Below are 7,882 nucleotides of genomic sequence, written 5' to 3' on the forward strand. Positions count from 1 at the left end.
AGCTAATTTTAAAGTTAAAACGAAACCTGGACGCGGCGTTAAAAGGACCCCTAAACTTTAAAAGTTAGGTTACCCTATCCTGTACAATATAGGTAATACGCACTAGATTTTTGCAAATAAGCTATTTTTTACCCATTATACCCCCGGTTTTACAGTCGAAATCGGTACAGGAGATGGCCCTGTTGTGAACATGGCTAGCGCAGGGCTAATTATATTAGCTATCCTGCATTATTTTGTAACGGCTAGCACGGGCTAATTTTATTAGTCACCCTGCATCGAATAAATAAATAAATAACAAATAAAACATATACGCGTTTATACACACAAAGCTTTATATATTACGTTTTTGTTCATAGTTTCAACAACAAAACAAATACGTCATATTTAATCTAGCTTAGTGGTATAATGCACGTACCATAATCTATATCATATATACGTTAAAGTTCCTGGGTTCCAATCCCGTTGTGGTCGCAGATTTTCTGTGCATGCATAAGCACAATAGGCCGTTAGGCTCAATAGGTCGGCAGGTCAGTCCCATGAATAAGGCCAAATCATGTGACGTGACCCCGCATTCCGGACATCCGGACCGAAGATCTGCACCTACGGATTCGAACACGTAATTCATAATTTAGCCTGAGATTCATCACCTTCATACCTTTATCGATTCAACGATTCAACGAATCTATTGTGCAACAACAATATATTATCTCTATTACCCGCTAGCAGACGGTTATCTGCCATTTCAACGTTCCATCAACCTTATACGTGATCCACTTTTCCCCGCGTTCAAGATTGAGCTTATTCTATCTCGTAACCTCCTCACACCTGTTAAACTTGTAAGCACCGGAATTGTGAAAATACAGGTCCGTTACGGCCAAAAAGCTGACGAATTAAGAAAGGTTGCGTTAAATAACGTTGTATATATCCCCTCGTTTGGAATAAATATCGTCAATGGTTTTATATATTATAATATAGGGGGCGTATTATTAAAAACATGTTTTGTACAACAAAGATCGTAAGGCGTGGGGACGCTTAAATACCGTTAAATATTCGTTTTGTTTAAAGGTTAAAAGGTGCAATATCCTTGTTCGAAATAAGGCTATTTCGAATTACGCCTGTATAATAGGTAAATATAGCACCGCTTTTAGCATGGCCTTACAGGGGGTTATAAAGGGTTACGCAGCCCCGTCGGAAATAAGACTAAATAATATAAACCCCGAAAATTACGAGGATTATAGAGTTTACACCGATTCGGAACCGGAAGAAAATACGGTAACGGAAAAGCTAAATCCCGAACAAAATACGGAAATAGCCGTAAATTAACCTGTAACGCAGAAATTTAGCGGTAAAAACCCTAATAATCCACGTGAAATTGGGCCCCGTAGGCCCGGCACACCGTTAGGTAACCCGTTTATGCAGCCTAATACAGAAGGAATTATTTCCGAGAAAAGGGGGTTTCCTATATAAGAAATCCGTTGTTAAAACCTTTTTTATTATCGGACTTAGAGCAAGCCCCTGTAATTTATTTCCCTTTAGGGTTAAAATGAATTACGGACGGTTAATTAACCCCTGAAAAAGACGGAATTACAGGTAATTGTAGCGAAATCCAGGCTTAAAAAGCCCTATTATGGCACAGGCGTTTGGGGTATATAGGGTTATTATTGCTAAAAAAAACCGTTAAAATTATAAAAGATTTACCTAATTTCGACAAAATTAGGGTAATTACCTATATTATTTGCATTAAAACTATTTTTTATTAGGCGTACAAATAAAGTCGTACTCCTTACACCCCTCAATATTTTCGATTTTATAAAAGGTAATATAGTGATTTTTATATCGAATTTTTACAACAAAAAATCCGTATTTTTGTTATTAGTGGACCCAAAATTACGTTTTCGGTGGTCAATCCCATTAAAAAATAAAACCGGATTTACGGTTTTAATGGTTATTAAAGGCTTTTCTGAAATTTTGAAAGCTACGTACGGGCGCTACCCCCTAAATTTTTACTTCGATAGGGGGTACGAGGTTTATACAGACTTTTAAAATTGGTTTACAAATAAAGGTGTTAATTTTAGCACTTCAAATTTTTATAACTACAGCCAAAACGGATTAACGGAACGGCCCGTTAGGGTTATTTTGGATAAGTTTCGGTTTGCCATTATAGCGGCGGGCTTACCATTATATTTATAATATTATTTACTACCTACCGTGGTTAATTTAGTTAACCGTACAGCGGTAACTAATAGGGATTTAACATTTTACGAGGAATCTTATTCCGAATTCCAACCTGGATTACCGCGCAAGTCCAATTTAGGGCATTTTCGGGTTATTAGTACTGTATACCAGGCTATTATATGTGAGGAGGTTACGAGATAGAATAAGCTTAATCTTGAACGCGGGGAAAGGTGGATCACGTATAAGGCTGATGGAACGTTGAAATGGCAGATAACCGTCTGCCAGCAGGTAGTAAAGATAATATATTGTGGCACAATCGATTCGTTAAATCGTTAAATCGATGAAGGTTATGAAGGTGATACATCTAAGGCTAAGTTGTAAATTACGTGTTCGAATCCGTAGGTGCAGATCTTCGATCCGGATGTCCGGAATGCGGGGTCACGTCACATGATTTGGCCTTATTCATATAACTGACCTGCCGACCTATTGAGCCTAACGGCCCATTGAGCCTAACGGCCTATTGGGTTTATGTATGCACAGAAAATTTGCGACCACAACGGGATTCAAACCCACGCACTTCAACAACGTATATATGATATAAATTATGGTACGTGCGCTATACCACTAAGCTAGATTATATATGACGTATTTGTTTTGTTGTTGAAACTATGAACAAAGACGTGATATATGAAGCTTTGTGTTGTATAAACGCGTATACTTTTTCTTTGTTATTTATTTATTTATTCGATGCAGGGTGACTAATAAAATTAGCCCGTGCTAGCCGTTATAAGATAATGCAGGGTAGCTAATACAATTAGCCCTGCGCTAGCCATGTTCACACGAAAACCGCCTGCATTGACAGGGTACCGATTTAATAAAATTAAAGTTAAAAACAGTTATACGCCCCGAAATAAGGAAAATGAGGACCCACGACGCGAGTCCAGCAAAGCAAAAAATTAAAGCAGTTAGACGGTATAAGCCACCAAACGGTAGTAGCAAAAACGGAATAAAAAACCCTGAACGCCACGTAAGCGATGAAGGTAGCATACGAACATATATTCCTAAATATGCGGTTTAATGGAAAACTTATACGAACGTTTTTTAATAACGGAGTATAAAGCAATTACATTTTTCCAAAAATCGTAAAAAAACGACGAATATTTTAACGATAAAAGAAAAAATTACATCGATTGCAACCCGTAAAAGGGAAGGCAATTTTATACGGGAACGGCACCATCGAAATAAGAACCATACACCTTTGGATGGAAAATTATAAACGAAAGGAACAAATTACTTTGGATGTTACGGAGATAGGAAATAAAAATATAATTTTAGGAATTCTTTGGTTTAAAAGGAATAACCCCCGGATAAATAGGATTACAGGTTAAATTTGATAGGAAAAGCACCTAATTATTAAACGACCTCCTGCACAATAGGGTTTATATAGGAAATATAAAATACGGAAAAACCAAATAAAGCAAATGGCGTATTTATAGGAAGGACGATCAACCCCGGAACTATTATTGAAAAAAAAGCGACTATTTACAGGTTAAAACCGATCTAACTATATAATACCAATTACGAAAAACAAACCAAAAACGGCAAAATCCCAAGGGAATACCAAAATTATATACGATTATTTAACTAAAAACTCGAAACAGGATTACCCGAACACAGTCCGTTCGATTACGAAATACTATTAAAAAAAGGAACCCAACCAAAATTCCACAAAATATACGGTTTAAATCCGATATAAACGGAGGTTTTAAGCGAGTATTTCACAAAAAAACCTCAAAAAGGCTATATTAAGTTATCGATATTACCAGCAAAATACCCAATCCTTTTTGTACCAAAACAAAAACGGAAAATTACCATTAGGCGTGGATTACAAATATTTAAGCGATATTATAATAGAAAGTTGCTACCCGCTCCCACTAATAGGAAAATTTCGAAATATGTTTTACTGAACATAATGATTTACGATATTAAATTTTAAAAAAAATACAATTTAACCCGTATAAAGGAAGGCGAGAAATGGAAAACAGCATTTCGCACCAAACGAGGATATTACGAATACCTGGTAATACCTTTCGGTTTTACGAACGCCCCCGCAACCTTTTAAACCATAGTTAGCCACGTTTTCCGGGAATGTTTAAATTTTTTTGTCGTTATTTACCTGGACGATATCTTTATTTTTCCAAAACGTTGGAAAAATATAAAAAATACGTTTACACAGTTTTACAAAAGTTACAAAACGTTAAACTTTTAATTAAACCCGAAAAATGCATTGTTCACAGTAAGCAAATTAATTTTTTGGGAAATATTATCGCTTTGGGAAAAATTAGGATGGAGGAATTAAAAGTCCAAGCAGTAAAGGAATTGTTTTAACCACAAAATGTAAAAAACGTTCGGGTATTCCTTGGATTTGTAAACTTTTATAAAAGTTTATTAAAAATTACGGCGCGATCGCCACCCTATTAACCAGTATAATTAAAAAGAATTTAAAATTCCAATAAACGGAATAAATATAGCAAGTTTTCGAACAGTTACCAAACGCAATAACACAAAAACCGATCTTTAAAATACTAGATTTAACGAAGTTTTTCGAAATCGAAACCGACGTATCCAATTATGCAATCGAAGGACAATTTAGCCAACGAAATAAAAAAGGACGCCTGCACCTTTACGCCTTTTTTTCACAAAAAATACATGGATTAAAATTGAATTATTAAATCCACGATAAAACATTTATAGCTATTATCCGAGCATTCGAAAAATGGAAACCACAATTATCGGGAATTAAATACGAAGTATTAATTTATACGGACTGTGAAGACCTAACCCATTTTACCATTAGCAAAATGTTAAACAAACGATAAATTAAATGGGCAAAATTTGTATTAAAATTTTATTTTAAAATTATTTACCGAAAAGGAATAAAAAATGGTAGGGCCGACGCTTTTGACAGAAAACCAAGTTAGAAATACATAATACCCGAAGAAATACGGAAATTTTTTACGGTAAACGATAACGGAAACTTTTTACCAATTTACCGAAATTTTATAACGACCAACACGGTAATTATACCAAAAGAAATACGGAAAATCCACGAAAATAAAACCTACGCATGTTAAAGAATTTCCAAAATATGGAAACGGTTAAAATAGCATTACAATTTAAAAAAAAATACGATAAAAAGTACGAAAAACCATTAAAAATTGCGAATTTTGCGCAAAAAACAAATCCGCCAAACATAAGCTTTACGGGTTTTTATAGTTTTTATTAGCCCCTAATAGGGCCTGGCAAATTATTATAATGGACTTTATCGTTAAGCTACCATTTTCCGAAAAACTATTTATCAAAACTAAATACGATAGTATATTAATTATAGTGGACAAATTTATTTGATACGCCTATTTTTTATTTTATAAAAAACGTAGCAACGCCGAAAAAATCGTTTACATATTCCTACGAATAACTATTAGCAACTATGGACTTCCAAAAAACATTATTACAAACACAAATAAGCTTTTCACGTTAAAATTTTGGAGATTTTTAATAAAACAGCTAGGAACCGATTATAAATTATTTATAATATTTTACCTATAAATAAACGGATAAATAAAACGAGCAAACCAAATACTAAAACAATACTTAAAATGCTATATAAACCACAAATAGGATAATTGGGTACGGCTATTAGCTACGACATAATTCGCATATAATAGTTTAAAATATAAAAATATTAAAATAACCCCGTTTTACATTAATTACGGATTTAACCCTACGGTATATAGAAAACTAAAAACCACGGTTACGGCCCCACGAACCGATAAGCAAGCAAACGAATTACGAAAACTTCACCAAAAACTCCAATAAAAATTGGAATTCGTACGAGAAAAAATAACCAAATAAGCCAACCAGTATCGGATAAAGGGACCATTTTTCCAGGAGGAAAATAGCGTTTATTTTATTCGACGAAATATTAAAATACAGCGACCAAACGGTAAATTTAATTTTAAAAAGCTTGGACTTTTTAAAATCAATAAAAAAATCAGCGAAACTAATTACAAACTATTATTATTAGGAATTATAAAAATCCACCCAACGTTCCACGTATTATTATTGGAATTAGCACCACCCGGCACCAGTATATAAAAAACAATCGAAATCGACGCAAAGAAAAACGTATGACGTCGAACGAATATTGGATTACAGACGTAACCACGGCAAAATAAAATATTTTATTAAATGGGAAAAATATAAATACGAAAAAAACACTTAAAAACTTTTTAACCACCTCCAAAATTGTTAGGAATTATTCCGCCAGTATTATTAGGAGCTGTATTTGCGAGCAAATTAACCAAAAAAAGGACGATTTAAAAAAGCATTATTTACTATTACTAAAAACTAATGATCAACCAGGATTTCAAATTATAGTATTAAACGAATTTATAAAAAAAAGATTAACATATACTATAAATTAAAATACACGAGCAAAACAATCTACCGACCGAATATTGCGTAAAAACATTTACTTTATCTAATAGAAAAGGATTTAAAAGATTTATTAGGAAAAACGAATTCCAGGCAAAATTGGAATCCGGAAAAAGCGATTCCAGGGATATTTTAGGAAAAATTTCGGCCGATCGTCGTCGCTTTTCCTATTTTACCTTTTTACGCTCCACCCGATCCAGTTCCTCCAAATTGTCGATTCCGCAAAATATAGCTCGTATTATTTTTTCGAACCATATTTTTTTTTATTTTCGCAAACGAAAAGATTTCAATTGTTTTTCCTGGATTTTTTACTGCTCCGCCAAAATATCCTCCTCCAAAATTTCCATTTCGGTATTAAATTTTCAATGCTGCCGACCAATATTGCGCAATTAAACATTCGAAATACCCAATGTATCGTAACCAAAACGGTTAACGCGAAAATATTCGATGCAACGAAAGGAATTTTGCGGTGAAACGGCGTAACGTATTATACCGCGAAGTTTACAATAAAAAAAAAGTATAATTACAGAAAAAGGAAAGAAAAACGCAAAAGAAACGTGGCGACGTTTTATCGACGAACGACCAAATTTGGATTTAATTACGCGATTAAATATAACGCAACGAAATTAGTAAAAAAGGAACATATAATCCGAAACTAGGATTAAAGGAATACGAACTGTTTAAAGGTTAAAAGGATCTGGTTAAAGGGAAAAAAATTTAATATTACGACCAAATAATTGGGCCGGTACCAGGGAGACCAAACGGGGTTACACCCCTCCTAACGACATTCGACCAAAGAAATACCGACCGGTAGGAAATAAAAATTGTATAAAAACCAATTACGTGATAGCACGTGACTATTAAAGGGTAATTTCCGTTAATTTATAAAACTTCGATTAGGAATTATAAATTAAATAGATTAGGAGAGATTACGTTCGGAATACAGTTTATATAAAATACGTTTATTATTATGTAAATAGATACGATTTTAGGATTGTTTAGCAGCAATTAAACTCCAGTTAACCTTAATATTTATTTGAAAACGATTACAACTTCACCCCAGTTATTGAAAATCCCAGTTACCCAGTTAAAACGCTTAATTGCTTTAACCCACTGTACTTTACCCTAAAAACAGGTTACCCGATACCTTGATTGTAACATATTGCCTGCAGGGCCCGTTAAGTATTGCGTTGGCGTTCGGTCCAAATAG

Source organism: Pyricularia pennisetigena, chromosome 6, assembly GCF_004337985.1.
Source record: "Pyricularia pennisetigena strain Br36 chromosome 6, whole genome shotgun sequence".
NCBI lineage: Eukaryota > Fungi > Ascomycota > Sordariomycetes > Magnaporthales > Pyriculariaceae > Pyricularia > Pyricularia pennisetigena.